This window comes from Pseudophryne corroboree, chromosome 6, assembly GCF_028390025.1.
Source record: "Pseudophryne corroboree isolate aPseCor3 chromosome 6, aPseCor3.hap2, whole genome shotgun sequence".
Taxonomy (NCBI): domain Eukaryota; kingdom Metazoa; phylum Chordata; class Amphibia; order Anura; family Myobatrachidae; genus Pseudophryne; species Pseudophryne corroboree.
Window position 1 is genome coordinate 39,010,204 of NC_086449.1, and position 16,897 is coordinate 39,027,100.

Sequence of the window (16,897 nt, forward strand, 5' to 3'; positions counted from 1 at the left end):
TTATGGAAGCAAAGATGTGGGCTTGTTTGCTTATCAATAACCAAATTCTTGATTCAGTTTTTACAGAAAGTATATTTATCGTCTAAAGCACCGCAATCAGTAAACAAACCATTGCTCATAAATGACCTCGTGGCGCAACGGTAGCGCGTCTGACTCCAGATCAGAAGGTTGCGTGTTCAAATCACGTCGGGGTCAATTACCATTTTGAAGATGAAATTTACCAAATGAAACACCATAAAAGAAACAAATTGCCAAGTCTGTCATCCACCTTCTGTAATGTGATATTTGCTCACAGGTATAACTATATCACCTGCACAGTTTCATAATAAATGCTCATTTCTCATATTACTTATACAAAAAATACCCAGTTAATTGGACATCACCATATCTTGACATTGAAGCATACTCTGTACTCTTGGTTTCTTTATGATTAAGTTTTGTTTCATATTGCATCATTTCAATTCCGGTCACTTACAACTTCAAAATTTTACATAAGTGCTAACACCAACAATTACTTTATTTTGTAAGACATTTAGAAGTAATTTGATTTTTTTGATACATTTTTCCTTTCAGCTTACTTATTTTGCTAAGAATAATGACTACATTTAAGGAAAAGACAAACAGTCATATTCTTTGATTATGGAAGCAAAGATGTGGGCTTGTTTGCTTAACAATAACCAAATTCTTGATTCAGTTTTTACAGAAAGTATATTTATCGTCTAAAGCACCGCAATCAGTAAACAAACCATTGCTCATAAATGACTTCGTGGCGCAACGGTAGCGCGTCTGACTCCAGATCAGAAGGTTGCGTGTTCAAATCACGTCGGCGTCAATTACCATTTTGAAGATGAAATTTACCAAATGAAACACCATAAAAGAAACAAATTGCCAAGTCTGTCATCCACCTTCTGTAATGTGATATTTGCTCACAGTTATAACTATATCACCTGCACAGTTTCATAATAAATGCCCATTCTGCTCATTTCTCATATTACTTATACAAAAAATACCCAGTTAATTGGACATCACCATATCTTGACATTGAAGCATACTCTGTACTCTTGGTTTCTTTATGATTAAGTTTTGTTTCATATTGTATCATTTCAATTCCGGTAACTTACATCTTCAAAATTTTACATAAGTGCTAACACCAACAATTACTTTATTTTGTAAGACATTTAGAAGTAATTTGATTTTTTTGATCAATTTTTCCTTTCAGCTTACTTATTTTGCTAAGAATAATGACTACATTTAAGGAAAGACAAACAGTCATATTCTTTGGTTATGGAAGCAAAGATGTGGGCTTGTTTGCTTATCAATAACCAAATTCTTGATTCAGTTTTTACAGAAAGTATATTTATCGTCTAAAGCACCGCAATCAGTAAACAAACCATTGCTCATAAATGACCTCATGGCGCAACGGTAGCGCGTCTGACTCCAGATCAGAAGGTTGCGTGTTCAAATCACGTCGGGGTCAATTACTATTTTGAAGATGAAATTTACCAAATGAAATACCATAAAAGAAACAAATTGCCAAGTCTGTCATCCACCTTCTGTAATGTGATATTTGCTCACAGGGATAACTATATCACCTGCACAGTTTCATAATAAATGCCCATTCTGCTCATTTCTCATATTACTTATACAAAAAATACCCAGTTAATTGGACATCACCATATCTTGACATTGAAGCATACTCTGTACTCTTGGTTTCTTTATGATTAAGTTTTGTTTCATATTGCATCATTTCAATTCCGGTCACTTACAACTTCAAAATTTTACATAAGTGCTTACACCAACAATTACTTTATTTTGTAAGACATTTAGAAGTAATTTGATTTTTTTGATCAATTTTTCCTTTTAGCTTACTTATTTTGCTAAGAATAATGACTTTACATTTAAGGAAAGACAAACAGTCATATTCTTTGGTTATGGAAGCAAAGATGTGGGCTTGTTTGCTTATCAATAACCAAATTCTTGATTCAGTTTTTACAGAAAGTATATTTATCGTCTAAAGCACCGCAATCAGTAAACAAACCATTGCTCATAAATGACCTCGTGGCGCAACGGTAGCGCGTCTGACTCCAGATCATAAGGTTGCGTGTTCAAATCACGTCGGGGGTCAATTACCATTTTGAAGATGAAATTTACCAAATGAAACACCATAAAAGAAACAAATTGCCAAGTCTGTCATCCACCTTCTGTAATGTGATATTTGCTCACAGGTATAACTATATCACCTGCACAGTTTCATAATAAATGCCCATTCTGCTCATTTCTCATATTACTTATACAAAAAATACCCAGTTAATTGGACATCACCATATCTTGACATTGAAGCATACTCTGTACTCTTGGTTTCTTTATGATTAAGTTTTGTTTCATATTGCATCATTTCAATTCCGGTCACTTACAACTTCAAAATTTTACATAAGTGCTAACACCAACAATTACTTTATTTTGTAAGACATTTAGAAGTAATTTGATTTTTTTGATCAATTTTACCTTTCAGCTTACTTATTTTGCTAAAAATAATGACTTTACATTTAAGGAAAGACAAACAGTCATATTCTTTGGTTATGGAAGCAAAGATGTGGGCTTGTTTGCTTATCAATAACCAAATTCTTGATTCAGTTTTTACAGAAAGTATATTTATCGTCTAAAGCACCGCAATCAGTAAACAAACCATTGCTCATAAATGACCTCGTGGCGCAACGGTAGCGCGTCTGACTCCAGATCAGAAGGTTGCGTGTTCAAATCACGTCGGGGTCAATTACCATTTTGAAGATGAAATTTACCAAATGAAACACCATAAAAGAAACAAATTGCCAAGTCTGTCATCCACCTTCTGTAATGTGATATTTGCTCACAGGGATAACTATATCACCTGCACAGTTTCATAATAAATGCCCATTCTGCTCATTTCTCATAATACTTATACAAAAAATACCCAGTTAATTTGACATCACCATATCTTGACATTGAAGCATACTCTGTACTCTTGGTTTCTTTATGATTAAGTTTTGTTTCATATTGCATCATTTCAATTTCGGTAACTTACATCTTCAAAATTTTACATAAGTGCTAACACCAACAATTACTTTATTTTGTAAGACATTTAGAAGTAATTTGATTTTTTTGATCAATTTTTCCTTTCAGCTTACTTATTTTGCTAAGAATAATGACTACATTTAAGGAAAGACAAACAGTCATATTCTTTGGTTATGGAAGCAAAGATGTGGGCTTGTTTGCTTATCAATAACCAAATTCTTGATTCAGTTTTTACAGAAAGTATATTTATCGTCTAAAGCACCGCAATCAGTAAACAATCCAATGCTCAAAAATGACCTCGTGGCGCAACGGTAGCGCGTCTGACTCCAGATCAGAAGGTTGCGTGTTCAAATCACGTCGTGGTCAATTACCATTTTGAAGATGAAATTTACCAAATGAAACACTATAAAAGAAACAAATTGCCAAGTCTGTCATCCACCTTCTGTAATGTGATATTTGCTCACAGGTATAACTATATCACCTGCACAGTTTCATAATAAATGCCCATTCTGCTCATTTCTCATATTACTTATACAAAAAATACCCAGTTAATTGGACATCACCATATCTTGACATTGAAGCATACTCTGTACTCTTGGTTTCTTTATGATTACGTTTTGTTTCATATTGCATCATTTCAATTCCGGTCACTTACAACTTCAAAATTTTACATAAGTGCTAACACCAACAATTACTTTATTTTGTAAGACATTTAGAAGTAATTTGATTTTATGATCAATTTTTCCTTTCAGCTTACTTATTTTGCTAAGAATAATGACTACATTTAAGGAAAGACAAACAGTCATATTCTTTGGTTATGGAAGCAAAGATGTGGGCTTGTTTGCTTATCAATAACCAAATTCTTGATTCAGTTTTTACTGAAAATATATTTATCGTCTAAAGCACTGCAATCAGTAAACAAACCATTGCTCATAAATGACCTCGTGGCGCAACGGTAGTGCGTCTGACTCCAAATCAGAATGTTGCGTGTTCAAATCACGTCGGGGTCAATTACCATTTTGAAGATGAAATTTACCAAATGAAACACCATAAAAGAAACAAATTGCCAAGTCTGTCATCCACCTTCTGTAATGTGATATTTGCTCACAGGTATAACTATATCACTTGCACAGTTTCATAATAAATGCCCATTCTGCTCATTTCTCATATTACTTATACAAAAAATACCCAGTTAATTGGACATCACCATATCTTGACATTGAAGCATACTCTGTACTCTTGGTTTCTTTATGATTAAGTTTTGTTTCATATTGCATCATTTCAATTCCGGTAACTTACAACTTCAAAATTTTACATAAGTGCTAACACCAACAATTACTTTATTTTGTAAGACATTTAGAAGTAATTTGATTTTTTTTATAAATTTTTCCTTTCAGCTTACTTATTTTGCTAAGAATAATGACTACATTTAAGGAAAGACAAACAGTCATATTCTTTGATTATAGAAGCAAAGATGTGGGCTTGTTTGCTTATCAATAACCAAATTCTTGATTCAGTTTTTACAGAAAGTATATTTATCGTCTAAAGCACCGCAATCAGTAAACAAACCATTGCTCATAAATGACCTCGTGGCGCAACGGTAGCGCGTCTGACTCCAGATCAGAAGGTTGCGTGTTCAAATCACGTCGGGGTCAATTACCATTTTGAAGATGAAATTTACCAAATGAAACACCATAAAAGAAACAAATTGCCAAGTCTGTCATCCACCTTCTGTAATGTGATATTTGCTCACAGGGATAACTATATCACCTGCACAGTTTCATAATAAATGCCCATTCTGCTCATTTCTCATAATACTTATACAAAAAATACCCAGTTAATTTGACATCACCATATCTTGACATTGAAGCATACTCTGTACTCTTGGTTTCTTTATGATTAAGTTTTGTTTCATATTGCATCATTTCAATTCCGGTAACTTACATCTTCAAAATTTTACATAAGTGCTAACACCAACAATTACTTTATTTTGTAAGACATTTAGAAGTAATTTGATTTTTTAGATCAATTTTTCCTTTCAGCTTACTTATTTTGCTAAGAATAATGACTTTACATTTAAGGAAAGACAAACAGTCATATTCTTTGGTTATGGAAGCAAAGATGTGGGCTTGTTTGCTTATCAATAACCAAATTCTTGATTCAGTTTTTACAGAAAGTATATTTATCGTCTAAAGCACCGCAATCAGTAAACAAACCATTGCTCATAAATGACCTCGTGGCGCAACGGTAGCGCTTCTGACTCCAGATCAGAAGGTTGCGTGTTCAAATCACGTCGGGGGTCTATTACCATTTTGAAGATGAAATTTACCAAATGAAACACCATAAAAGAAACAAATTGCCAAGTCTGTCATCCACCTTCTGTAATGTGATATTTGCTCACAGGTATAACTATATCACCTGCACAGTTTCATAATAAATGCCCATTCTGCTCATTTCTCATATTACTTATACAAAAAATACCCAGTTAATTGGACATCACCATATCTTGACATTGAAGCATACTCTGTACTCTTGGTTTCTTTATGATTAAGTTTTGTTTCATATTGCATCATTTCAATTCCGGTCACTTACAACTTCAAAATTTTACATAAGTGCTAACACCAACAATTACTTTATTTTGTAAGACATTTAGAAGTAATTTGATTTTTTTTGATCAATTTTTCCTTTCAGCTTATTTATTTTGCTAAGAATAATGACTTTACATTTAAGGAAAGACAAACAGTCATATTCTTTGGTTATGGAAGCAAAGATGAGGGCTTGTTTGCTTATCAATAACCAAATTCTTGATTCAGTTTTTACAGAAAGTATATTTATCGTCTAAAGCACCACAATCAGTAAACAAACCATTGCTTATAAATGATCTCGTGGCGCAACGGTAGCGCGTCTCACTCCAAATCAGAAGGTTGCGTGTTCAAATCACGTCGGGGTCAATTACCATTTTGAAGATGAAATTTACCATATGAAACACCATAAAAGAATCAAATTGCCAAGTCTGTCATCCACCTTCTGTAATGTGATATTTGCTCACAGGGATAACTATATCACCTGCACAGTTTCATAATAAATGCCCATTCTGCTCATTTCTCATAATACTTATACAAAAAATACCCAGTTAATTTGACATCACCATATCTTGACACTGAAGCATACTCTGTACTCTTGGTTTCTTTATGATTAAGTTTTGTTTCATATTGCATCATTTCAATTCCGGTCACTTACAACTTCAAAATTTTACATAAGTGCTAACACCAACAATTACTTTATTTTGTAAGACATTTAGAAGTAATTTGATTTTTTTGATACATTTTTCCTTTCAGCTTACTTATTTTGCTAAGAATAATGACTACATTTAAGGAAAAGACAAACAGTCATATTCTTTGATTATGGAAGCAAAGATGTGGGCTTGTTTGCTTAACAATAACCAAATTCTTGATTCAGTTTTTACAGAAAGTATATTTATCGTCTAAAGCACCGCAATCAGTAAACAAACCATTGCTAATAAATGACCTCGTGGCGCAACGGTAGCGCGTCTGACTCCAGATCAGAAGGTTGCGTGTTCAAATCACGTCGGGATCAATTACCATTTTGAAGATGAAATTTACCAAATGAAACACCATAAAAGAAACAAATTGCCAAGTCTGTCATCCACCTTCTGTAATGTGATATTTGCTCACAGGGATAACTATATCACCTGCACAGTTTCATAATAAATGCCCATTCTGCTCATTTCTCATATTGCTTATACAAAAAATACCCAGTTAATTGGACATCACCATATCTTGACATTGAAGCATACTCTGTACTCTTGATTTCTTTATGATTAAGTTTTGTTTCATATTGCATCATTTCAATTCCGGTCACTTACAACTTCAAAATTTTACATAAGTGCTTACACCAACAATTACTTTATTTTGTAAGACATTTAGAAGTAATTTGATTTTTTTGATCAATTTTTCCTTTCAGCTTACTTATTTTGCTAAGAATAATGACTACATTTAAGGAAAGACAAACAGTCATATTCTTTGGTTATGGAAGCAAAGATGTGGGCTTGTTTGCTTATCAATAACCAAATTCTTGATTCAGTTTTTACAGAAAGTATATTTATCGTCTAAAGCACCGCACTCAGTAAACAAACCATTGCTCATAAATGACCTTGTGGCGCAACGGTAGCGCGTCTGACTCCAGATCAGAAGGTTGCATGTTCAAATCACGTCGTGGTCAATTACCATTTTGAAGATGAAATTTACCAAATGAAACACCATAAAAGAAACAAATTGCCAAGTCTGTCATCCACCTTCTGTAATGTGATATTTGCTCACAGTTATAACTATATCACCTGCACAGTTTCATAATAAATGCCCATTCTGCTCATTTCTCATATTACTTATACAAAAAATACCCAGTTAATTGGACATCACCATATCTTGACATTGAAGCATACTCTGTACTCTTGGTTTCTTTATGATTAAGTTTTGTTTCATATTGCATCATTTCAATTCCGGTCACTTACAACTTCAAAATTTTACATAAGTGCTAACACCAACAATTACTTTATTTTGTAAGACATTTAGAAGTAATTTGATTTTTTTGATAAATTTTTCCTTTCAGGTTACTTATTTTGCTAAGAATAATGACTACATTTAAGGAAAAGACAAACAGTCATATTCTTTGATTATGGAAGCAAAGATGTGGGCTTGTTTGCTTATCAATAACCAAATTCTTGATTCAGTTTTTACAGAAAGTATATTTATCGTCTAAAGCACCGCAATCAGTAAACAAACCATTGCTCATAAATGACCTCGTGGCACAACGGTAGCGCGTCTGACTCCAGATCAGAAGGTTGCGTGTTCAAATCACGTTGGGGTCAATTACCATTTTGAAGATGAAATTTACCAAATGAAACACCATAAAAGAACCAAATTGCCAAGTCTGTCATCCACCTTCTGTAATGTGATATTTGCTCACAGGGATAACTATATCACCTGCACAGTTTCATAATAAATGCCCATTCTGCTCATTTCTCATATTGCTTATACAAAAAATACCCAGTTAATTGGACATCACCATATCTTGACATTGAAGCATACTCTGTACTCTTGATTTCTTTATGATTAAGTTTTGTTTCATATTGCATCATTTCAATTCCGGTCACTTACAACTTCAAAATTTTACATAAGTGCTTACACCAACAATTACTTTATTTTGTAAGACATTTAGAAGTAATTTGATTTTTTTGATCAATTTTTCCTTTCAGCTTACTTATTTTGCTAAGAATAATGACTACATTTAAGGAAAGACAAACAGTCATATTCTTTGGTTATGGAAGCAAAGATGTGGGCTTGTTTGCTTATCAATAACCAAATTCTTGATTCAGTTTTTACAGAAAGTATATTTATCATCTAAAGCACCGCAATCAGTAAACAAACCATTGCTCATAAATGACCTTGTGGCGCAACGGTAGCGCGTCTGACTCCAGATCAGAAGGTTGCATGTTCAAATCACGTCGGGGTCAATTACCATTTTGAAGATGAAATTTTCCAAATGAAACACCATAAAAGAAACAAATTGCCAAGTCTGTCATCCACCTTCTGTAATGTGATATTTGCTCACAGTTATAACTATATCACCTGCACAGTTTCATAATAAATGCTCATTTCTCATATTACTTATACAAAAAATACCCAGTTAATTGGACATCACCATATCTTGACATTGAAGCATACTCTGTACTCTTGGTTTCTTTATGATTAAGTTTTGTTTCATATTGCATCATTTCAATTCCGGTCACTTACAACTTCAAAATTTTACATAAGTGCTAACACCAACAATTACTTTATTTTGTAAAACATTTAGAAGTAATTTGATTTTTTTGATAAATTTTTCCTTTCAGCTTACTTATTTTGCTAAGAATAATGACTACATTTAAGGAAAAGACAAACAGTCATATTCTTTGATTATGGAAGAAAAGATGTGGGCTTGTTTGCTTATCAATAACCAAATTCTTGATTCAGTTTTTACAGAAAGTATATTTATCGTCTAAAGCACCGCAATCAGTAAACAAACCACTGCTCATAAATGACCTCGTGGCGCAACGGTAGCGCGTCTGACTCCAGATCAGAAGGTTGCGTGTTCAAATCACGTCGGGGTCAATTACCATTTTGAAGATGAAATTTACCAAATGAAACACCATAAAAGAAACAAATTGCCAAGTCTGTCATCCACCTTCTGTAATGTGATATTTGCTCACAGGGATAATTATATCACCTGCACAGTTTCATAATAAATGCCCATTCTGCTCATTTCTCATAATACTTATACAAAAAATACCCAGTTAATTTGACATCACCATATCTTGACATTGAAGCATACTCTGTACTCTTGGTTTCTTTATGATTAAGTTTTGTTTCATATTGCATCATTTCAATTCCGGTAACTTACATCTTCAAAATTTTACATAAGTGCTAACACCAACAATTACTTTATTTTGTAAGACATTTAGAAGTAATTTGATTTTTTTGATCAATTTTTCCTTTCAGCTTACTTATTTTGCTAAGAACAATGACTTTACATTTAAGGAAAGACAAACAGTCATATTCTTTGGTTATGGAAGCAAAGATGTGGGCTTGTTTGCTTATCAATAACCAAATTCTTGATTCAGTTTTTACAGAAAGTATATTTATCGTCTAAAGCACCGCAATCAGTAAACAAACCATTGCTCATAAATGACCTCGTGGAGCAACGGTAGCGCGTCTGACTCCAGATCAGAAGGTTGCGTGTTCAAATCACGTCGGGGATCAATTACCATTTTGAAGATGAAATTTACCAAATGAAACACCATAAAAGAAACAAATTGCCAAGTCTGTCATCCACCTTCTGTAATGTGATATTTGCTCACAGGTATAACTATATCACCTGCACAGTTTCATAATAAATGCTCATTTCTCATATTACTTATACAAAAAATACCCAGTTAATTGGACATCACCATATCTTGACATTGAAGCATACTCTGTACTCTTGGTTTCTTTATGATTAAGTTTTGTTTCATATTGCATCATTTCAATTCCGGTCACTTACAACTTCAAAATTTTACATAAGTGCTAACACCAACAATTACTTTATTTTGTAAGACATTTAGAAGTAATTTGATTTTTTTTGATCAATTTTTCCTTTCAGCTTACTTATTTTGCTAAGAATAATGACTTTACATTTAAGGAAAGACAAACAGTCATATTCTTTGGTTATGGAAGCAAAGATGTGGGCTTGTTTGCTTATCAATAACCAAATTCTTGATTCAGTTTTTACAGAAAGTATATTTATCGTCTAAAGCACCGCAATCAGTAAACAAACCATTGCTCATAAATGACCTTGTGGCGCAACGGTAGCGCGTCTGACTCCAGATCAGAAGGTTGCGTGTTCAAATCACGTCGGGGTCAATTACCATTTTGAAGATGAAATTTACCAAATGAAACACCATAAAAGAAACAAATTGCCAAGTCTGTCATCCACCTTCTGTAATGTGATATTTGCTCACAGGGATAACTATATCACCTGCACAGTTTCATAATAAATGCCCATTCTGCTCATTTCTCATAATACTTATACAAAAAATACCCAGTTAATTTGACATCACCATATCTTGACATTGAAGCATACTCTGTACTCTTGGTTTCTTTATGATTAAGTTTTGTTTCATATTGCATCATTTCAATTCCGGTAACTTACATCTTCAAAATTTTACATAAGTGCTAACACCAACAATTACTTTATTTTGTAAGACATTTAGAAGTAATTTGATTTTTTTGATCAATTTTTCCTTTCAGCTCACTTATTTTGCTAAGAATAATGACTACATTTAAGGAAAGACAAACAGTCATATTCTTTGGTTATGGAAGCAAAGATGTGGGCTTGTTTGCTTATCAATAACCAAATTCTTGATTCAGTTTTTACAGAAAGTATATTTATCGTCTAAAGCACCGCAATCAGTAAACAATCCAATGCTCAAAAATGACCTCGTGGCGCAACGGTAGCGCGTCTGACTCCAGATCAGAAGGTTGCGTGTTCAAATCACGTCGGGGTCAATTACCATTTTGAAGATGAAATTTACCAAATGAAACACCATAAAAGAAACAAATTGCCAAGTCTGTCATCCACCTTCTGTAATGTGATATTTGCTCACAGGTATAACTATATCACCTGCACAGTTTCATAATAAATGCCCATTCTGCTCATTTCTCATATTACTTATACAAAAAATACCCAGTTAATTGGACATCACCATATCTTGACATTGAAGCATACTCTGTACTCTTGGTTTCTTTATGATTAAGTTTTGTTTCATATTGCATCATTTCAATTCCGGTCACTTACAACTTCAAAATTTTACATAAGTGCTAACACCAACAATTACTTTATTTTGTAAGACATTTAGAAGTAATTTGATTTTATGATCAATTTTTCCTTTCAGCTTACTTATTTTGCTAAGAATAATGACTACATTTAAGGAAAGACAAACAGTCATATTTTTTGGTTATGGAAGCAAAGATGTGGGCTTGTTTGCTTATCAATAACCAAATTCTTGATTCAGTTTTTACAGAAAATATATTTATCGTCTAAAGCACTGCAATCAGTAAACAAACCATTGCTCATAAATGACCTCGTGGCGCAAAGGTAGCGCGTCTGACTCCAGATCAGAAGGTTGCGTGTTCAAATCACGTCGGGGTCAATTACCATTTTGAAGATGAAATTTACCAAATGAAACACCATAAAAGAAACAAATTGCCAAGTCTGTCATCCACCTTCTGTAATGTGATATTTGCTCACAGGGATAATTATATCACCTGCACAGTTTCATAATAAATGCCCATTCTGCTCATTTCTCATAATACTTATACAAAAAATACCCAGTTAATTTGACATCACCATATCTTGACATTGAAGCATACTCTGTACTCTTGGTTTCTTTATGATTAAGTTTTGTTTCATATTGCATCATTTCAATTCCGGTAACTTACATCTTCAAAATTTTACATAAGTGCTAACACCAACAATTACTTTATTTTGTAAGACATTTAGATGTAATTTGATTTTTTTGATCAATTTTTCCTTTCAGCTTACTTATTTTGCTAAGAACAATGACTTTACATTTAAGGAAAGACAAACAGTCATATTCTTTGGTTATGGAAGCAAAGATGTGGGCTTGTTTGCTTATCAATAACCAAATTCTTGATTCAGTTTTTACAGAAAGTATATTTATCGTCTAAAGCACCGCAATCAGTAAACAAACCATTGCTCATAAATGACCTCGTGGCGCAACGGTAGCGCGTCTGACTCCAGATCAGAAGGTTGCGTGTTCAAATCACGTCGGGGGTCAATTACCATTTTGAAGATGAAATTTACCAAATGAAACACCATAAAAGAAACAAATTGCCAAGTCTGTCATCCACCTTCTGTAATGTGATATTTGCTCACAGGTATAACTATATCACCTGCACAGTTTCATAATAAATGCTCATTTCTCATATTACTTATACAAAAAATACCCAGTTAATTGGACATCACCATATCTTGACATTGAAGCATACTCTGTACTCTTGGTTTCTTTATGATTAAGTTTTGTTTCATATTGCATCATTTCAATTCCGGTCACTTACAACTTCAAAATTTTACATAAGTGCTAACACCAACAATTACTTTATTTTGTAAGACATTTAGAAGTAATTTGATTTTTTTGATCAATTTTTCCTTTCAGCTTACTTATTTTGCTAAGAATAATGACTTTACATTTAAGGAAAGACAAACAGTCATATTCTTTGGTTATGGAAGCAAAGATGTGGGCTTGTTTGCTTATCAATAACCAAATTCTTGATTCAGTTTTTACAGAAAGTATATTTATCGTCTAAAGCACCGCAATCAGTAAACAAACCATTGCTCATAAATGACCTCGTGGCGCAACGGTAGCGCGTCTGACTCCAGATCAGAAGGTTGCGTGTTCAAATCACGTCGGGGTCAATTACCATTTTGAAGATGAAATTTACCAAATGAAACACCATAAAAGAAACAAATTGCCAAGTCTGTCATCCACCTTCTGTAATGTGATATTTGCTCACAGGTATAACTATATCACCTGCACAGTTTCATAATAAATGCCCATTCTGCTCATTTCTCATATTACTTATACAAAAAATACCCAGTTAATTGGACATCACCATATCTTGACATTGAAGCATACTCTGTACTCTTGGTTTCTTTATGATTAAGTTTTGTTTCATATTGCATCATTTCAATTCCGGTCACTTACAACTTCAAAATTTTACATAAGTGCTAACACCAACAATTACTTTATTTTGTAAGACATTTAGAAGTAATTTGATTTTTTTGATCAATTTTTCCTTTCAGCTTACTTATTTTGCTAAGAATAATGACTTTACATTTAAGGAAAGACAAACAGTCATATTCTTTGGTTATGGAAGCAAAGATGTGGGCTTGTTTGCTTATCAATAACCAAATTCTTGATTCAGTTTTTACAGAAAGTATATTTATCGTCTAAAGCACCGCAATCAGTAAACAAACCATTGCTCATAAATGACCTTGTGGCGCAACGGTAGCGCGTCTGACTCCAGATCAGAAGGTTGCGTGTTCAAATCACGTCGGGGTCAATTACCATTTTGAAGATGAAATTTACCAAATGAAACACCATAAAAGAAACAAATTGCCAAGTCTGTCATCCACCTTCTGTAATGTGATATTTGCTCACAGGGATTACTATATCACCTGCACAGTTTCATAATAAATGCCCATTCTGCTAATTTCTCATAATACTTATACAAAAAATACCCAGTTAATTTGACATCACCATATCTTGACATTGAAGCATACTCTGTACTCTTGGTTTCTTTATGATTAAGTTTTGTTTCATATTGCATCATTTCAATTCCGGTAACTTACATCTTCAAAATTTTACATAAGTGCTAACACCAACAATTACTTTATTTTGTAAGACATTTAGAAGTAATTTGATTTTTTTGATCAATTTTTCCTTTCAGCTTACTTATTTTGCTAAGAATAATGACTACATTTAAGGAAAGACAAACAGTCATATTCTTTGGTTATGGAAGCAAAGATGTGGGCTTGTTTGCTTATCAATAACCAAATTCTTGATTCAGTTTTTACAGAAAGTATATTTATCGTCTAAAGCACCGCAATCAGTAAACAATCCAATGCTCAAAAATGACCTCGTGGCGCAACGGTAGCGCGTCTGACTCCAGATCAGAAGGTTGCGTGTTCAAATCACGTCGGGGTCAATTACCATTTTGAAGATGAAATTTACCAAATGAAACACCATAAAAGAAACAAATTGCCAAGTCTGTCATCCACCTTCTGTAATGTGATATTTGCTCACAGGTATAACTATATCACCTGCACAGTTTCATAATAAATGCCCATTCTGCTAATTTCTCATATTACTTATACAAAAAATACCCAGTTAATTGGACATCACCATATCTTGACATTGAAGCATACTCTGTACTCTTGGTTTCTTTATGATTAAGTTTTGTTTCATATTGCATCATTTCAATTCCGGTCACTTACAACTTCAAAATTTTACATAAGTGCTAACACCAACAATTACTTTATTTTGTAAGACATTTAGAAGTAATTTGATTTTATGATCAATTTTTCCTTTCAGCTTACTTATTTTGCTAAGAATAATGACTACATTTAAGGAAAGACAAACAGTCATATTTTTTGGTTATGGAAGCAAAGATGTGGGCTTGTTTGCTTATCAAATTCTTGATTCAGTTTTTACAGAAAATATATTTATCGTCTAAAGCACTGCAATCAGTAAACAAACCATTGCTCATAAATGACCTCGTGGCGCAAAGGTAGCGCGTCTGACTCCAGATCAGAAGGTTGCGTGTTCAAATCACGTCGGTGTCAATTACCATTTTGAAGATGAAATTTACCAAATGAAACACCATAAAAGAAACAAATTGCCAAGTCTGTCATCCACCTTCTGTAATGTGATATTTGCTCACAGGTATAACTATATCACCTGCACAGTTTCATAATAAATGCCCATTCTGCTCATTTCTCATATTACTTATACAAAAAATACCCAGTTAATTGGACATCACCATATCTTGACATTGAAGCATACTCTGTACTCTTGGTTTCTTTATGATTAAGTTTTGTTTCATATTGCATCATTTCAATTCCGGTAACTTACAACTTCAAAATTTTACATAAGTGCTAACACCAACAATTACTTTATTTTGTAAGACATTTAGAAGTAATTTGATTTTTTTTATAAATTTTTCCTTTCAGCTTACTTATTTTGCTAAGAATAATGACTACATTTAAGGAAAAGACAAACAGTCATATTCTTTGATTATAGAAGCAAAGATGTGGGCTTGTTTGCTTATCAATAACCAAATTCTTGATTCAGTTTTTACAGAAAGTATATTTATCGTCTAAAGCACCGCAATCAGTAAGCAAACCATTGCTCATAAATGACCTCGTGGCGCAACGGTAGCGCGTCTGACTCCAGATCAGAAGGTTGCGTGTTCAAATCACGTTGGGGTCAATTACCCTTTTGAAGATGAAATTTACCAAATGAAACACCATAAAAGAAACAAATTGCCAAGTCTGTAATGTGATATTTGCTCACAGGGATAACTATATCACCTGCACAGTTTCATAATAAATGCCCATTCTGCTCATTTCTCATAATACTTATACAAAAAATACCCAGTTAATTTGACATCACCATATCTTGACATTGAAGCATACTCTGTACTCTTGGTTTCTTTATGATTAAGTTTTGTTTCATATTGCATCATTTCAATTCCGGTAACTTACATCTTCAAAATTTTACATAAGTGCTAACACCAACAATTACTTTATTTTGTAAGACATTTAGAAGTAATTTGATTTTTTAGATCAATTTTTCCTTTCAGCTTACTTATTTTGCTAAGAATAATGACTTTACATTTAAGGAAAGACAAACAGTCATATTCTTTGGTTATGGAAGCAAAGATGTGGGCTTGTTTGCTTATCAATAACCAAATTCTTGATTCAGTTTTTACAGAAAGTATATTTATCGTCTAAAGCACCGCAATCAGTAAACAAACCATAGCTCATAAATGACCTCGTGGCGCAACGGTAGCGCTTCTGACTCCAGATCAGAAGGTTGCGTGTTCAAATCATGTCGGGGGTCTATTACCATTTTGAAGATGAAATTTACCAAATGAAACACCATAAAAGAAACAAATTGCCAAGTCTGTCATCCACCTTCTGTAATGTGATATTTGCTCACAGGTATAACTATATCACCTTCACAGTTTCATAATAAATGCTCATTTCTCATATTACTTATACAAAAAATACCCAGTTAATTGGACATCACCATATCTTGACATTGAAGCATACTCTGTACTCTTGGTTTCTTTATGATTAAGTTTTGTTTCATATTGCATCATTTCAATTCCGGTCACTTACAACTTCAAAATTTTACATAAGTGCTAACACCAACAATTACTTTATTTTGTAAGACATTTAGAAGTAATTTGATTTTTTTTGATCAATTTTTCCTTTCAGCTTACTTATTTTGCTAAGAATAATGACTTTACATTTAAGGAAAGACAAACAGTCATATTCTTTGGTTATGGAAGCAAAGATGTGGGCTTGTTTGCTTATCAATAACCAAATTCTTGATTCAGTTTTTACAGAAAGTATATTTATCGTCTAAAGCACCGCAATCAGTAAACAGACCATTGCTTATAAATGATCTCGTGGCGCAACGGTAGCGCGTCTCAATCCAGAT

At 33.2% G+C, this 16,897-nt stretch overlaps 26 non-coding genes across 26 annotated transcripts; all 26 read left to right on the top strand.

Moving 5' to 3' along the window:
* Positions 1–123: 123 nt before the first annotated feature.
* On the top strand, positions 124–195 carry TRNAW-CCA (transfer RNA tryptophan (anticodon CCA)). Its single transcript has one exon. It is a non-coding gene; the product is annotated as a tRNA-Trp (tRNA).
* Positions 196–760: 565 nt separating this feature from the next.
* Positions 761–832, top strand: TRNAW-CCA (transfer RNA tryptophan (anticodon CCA)). Its single transcript has one exon. It is a non-coding gene; the product is annotated as a tRNA-Trp (tRNA).
* Positions 833–1,405: 573 nt separating this feature from the next.
* TRNAW-CCA (transfer RNA tryptophan (anticodon CCA)) lies at positions 1,406–1,477 on the top strand. Its single transcript has one exon. It is a non-coding gene; the product is annotated as a tRNA-Trp (tRNA).
* Positions 1,478–2,052: 575 nt separating this feature from the next.
* Positions 2,053–2,125, top strand: TRNAW-CCA (transfer RNA tryptophan (anticodon CCA)). The gene has a single exon. It is a non-coding gene; the product is annotated as a tRNA-Trp (tRNA).
* A 575-nt stretch (positions 2,126–2,700) lies between these two features.
* Positions 2,701–2,772, top strand: TRNAW-CCA (transfer RNA tryptophan (anticodon CCA)). The gene has a single exon. It is a non-coding gene; the product is annotated as a tRNA-Trp (tRNA).
* Positions 2,773–3,345: 573 nt separating this feature from the next.
* On the top strand, positions 3,346–3,417 carry TRNAW-CCA (transfer RNA tryptophan (anticodon CCA)). Its single transcript has one exon. It is a non-coding gene; the product is annotated as a tRNA-Trp (tRNA).
* Positions 3,418–3,989: 572 nt separating this feature from the next.
* TRNAW-CCA (transfer RNA tryptophan (anticodon CCA)) lies at positions 3,990–4,061 on the top strand. Its single transcript has one exon. It is a non-coding gene; the product is annotated as a tRNA-Trp (tRNA).
* Positions 4,062–4,634: 573 nt separating this feature from the next.
* TRNAW-CCA (transfer RNA tryptophan (anticodon CCA)) lies at positions 4,635–4,706 on the top strand. Its single transcript has one exon. It is a non-coding gene; the product is annotated as a tRNA-Trp (tRNA).
* Positions 4,707–5,281: 575 nt separating this feature from the next.
* Positions 5,282–5,354, top strand: TRNAW-CCA (transfer RNA tryptophan (anticodon CCA)). The gene has a single exon. It is a non-coding gene; the product is annotated as a tRNA-Trp (tRNA).
* A 576-nt stretch (positions 5,355–5,930) lies between these two features.
* TRNAW-CCA (transfer RNA tryptophan (anticodon CCA)) lies at positions 5,931–6,002 on the top strand. Its single transcript has one exon. It is a non-coding gene; the product is annotated as a tRNA-Trp (tRNA).
* Positions 6,003–6,576: 574 nt separating this feature from the next.
* TRNAW-CCA (transfer RNA tryptophan (anticodon CCA)) lies at positions 6,577–6,648 on the top strand. Its single transcript has one exon. It is a non-coding gene; the product is annotated as a tRNA-Trp (tRNA).
* A 573-nt stretch (positions 6,649–7,221) lies between these two features.
* TRNAW-CCA (transfer RNA tryptophan (anticodon CCA)) lies at positions 7,222–7,293 on the top strand. The gene has a single exon. It is a non-coding gene; the product is annotated as a tRNA-Trp (tRNA).
* Positions 7,294–7,867: 574 nt separating this feature from the next.
* On the top strand, positions 7,868–7,939 carry TRNAW-CCA (transfer RNA tryptophan (anticodon CCA)). The gene has a single exon. It is a non-coding gene; the product is annotated as a tRNA-Trp (tRNA).
* Positions 7,940–8,512: 573 nt separating this feature from the next.
* TRNAW-CCA (transfer RNA tryptophan (anticodon CCA)) lies at positions 8,513–8,584 on the top strand. Its single transcript has one exon. It is a non-coding gene; the product is annotated as a tRNA-Trp (tRNA).
* Positions 8,585–9,149: 565 nt separating this feature from the next.
* TRNAW-CCA (transfer RNA tryptophan (anticodon CCA)) lies at positions 9,150–9,221 on the top strand. The gene has a single exon. It is a non-coding gene; the product is annotated as a tRNA-Trp (tRNA).
* A 575-nt stretch (positions 9,222–9,796) lies between these two features.
* On the top strand, positions 9,797–9,869 carry TRNAW-CCA (transfer RNA tryptophan (anticodon CCA)). The gene has a single exon. It is a non-coding gene; the product is annotated as a tRNA-Trp (tRNA).
* Positions 9,870–10,436: 567 nt separating this feature from the next.
* TRNAW-CCA (transfer RNA tryptophan (anticodon CCA)) lies at positions 10,437–10,508 on the top strand. The gene has a single exon. It is a non-coding gene; the product is annotated as a tRNA-Trp (tRNA).
* Positions 10,509–11,081: 573 nt separating this feature from the next.
* Positions 11,082–11,153, top strand: TRNAW-CCA (transfer RNA tryptophan (anticodon CCA)). The gene has a single exon. It is a non-coding gene; the product is annotated as a tRNA-Trp (tRNA).
* Positions 11,154–11,725: 572 nt separating this feature from the next.
* On the top strand, positions 11,726–11,797 carry TRNAW-CCA (transfer RNA tryptophan (anticodon CCA)). The gene has a single exon. It is a non-coding gene; the product is annotated as a tRNA-Trp (tRNA).
* Positions 11,798–12,372: 575 nt separating this feature from the next.
* Positions 12,373–12,445, top strand: TRNAW-CCA (transfer RNA tryptophan (anticodon CCA)). The gene has a single exon. It is a non-coding gene; the product is annotated as a tRNA-Trp (tRNA).
* A 566-nt stretch (positions 12,446–13,011) lies between these two features.
* TRNAW-CCA (transfer RNA tryptophan (anticodon CCA)) lies at positions 13,012–13,083 on the top strand. The gene has a single exon. It is a non-coding gene; the product is annotated as a tRNA-Trp (tRNA).
* Positions 13,084–13,658: 575 nt separating this feature from the next.
* TRNAW-CCA (transfer RNA tryptophan (anticodon CCA)) lies at positions 13,659–13,730 on the top strand. Its single transcript has one exon. It is a non-coding gene; the product is annotated as a tRNA-Trp (tRNA).
* A 573-nt stretch (positions 13,731–14,303) lies between these two features.
* TRNAW-CCA (transfer RNA tryptophan (anticodon CCA)) lies at positions 14,304–14,375 on the top strand. The gene has a single exon. It is a non-coding gene; the product is annotated as a tRNA-Trp (tRNA).
* Positions 14,376–14,940: 565 nt separating this feature from the next.
* TRNAW-CCA (transfer RNA tryptophan (anticodon CCA)) lies at positions 14,941–15,012 on the top strand. Its single transcript has one exon. It is a non-coding gene; the product is annotated as a tRNA-Trp (tRNA).
* A 574-nt stretch (positions 15,013–15,586) lies between these two features.
* Positions 15,587–15,658, top strand: TRNAW-CCA (transfer RNA tryptophan (anticodon CCA)). The gene has a single exon. It is a non-coding gene; the product is annotated as a tRNA-Trp (tRNA).
* Positions 15,659–16,219: 561 nt separating this feature from the next.
* TRNAW-CCA (transfer RNA tryptophan (anticodon CCA)) lies at positions 16,220–16,292 on the top strand. The gene has a single exon. It is a non-coding gene; the product is annotated as a tRNA-Trp (tRNA).
* Positions 16,293–16,897: the final 605 nt, after the last annotated feature.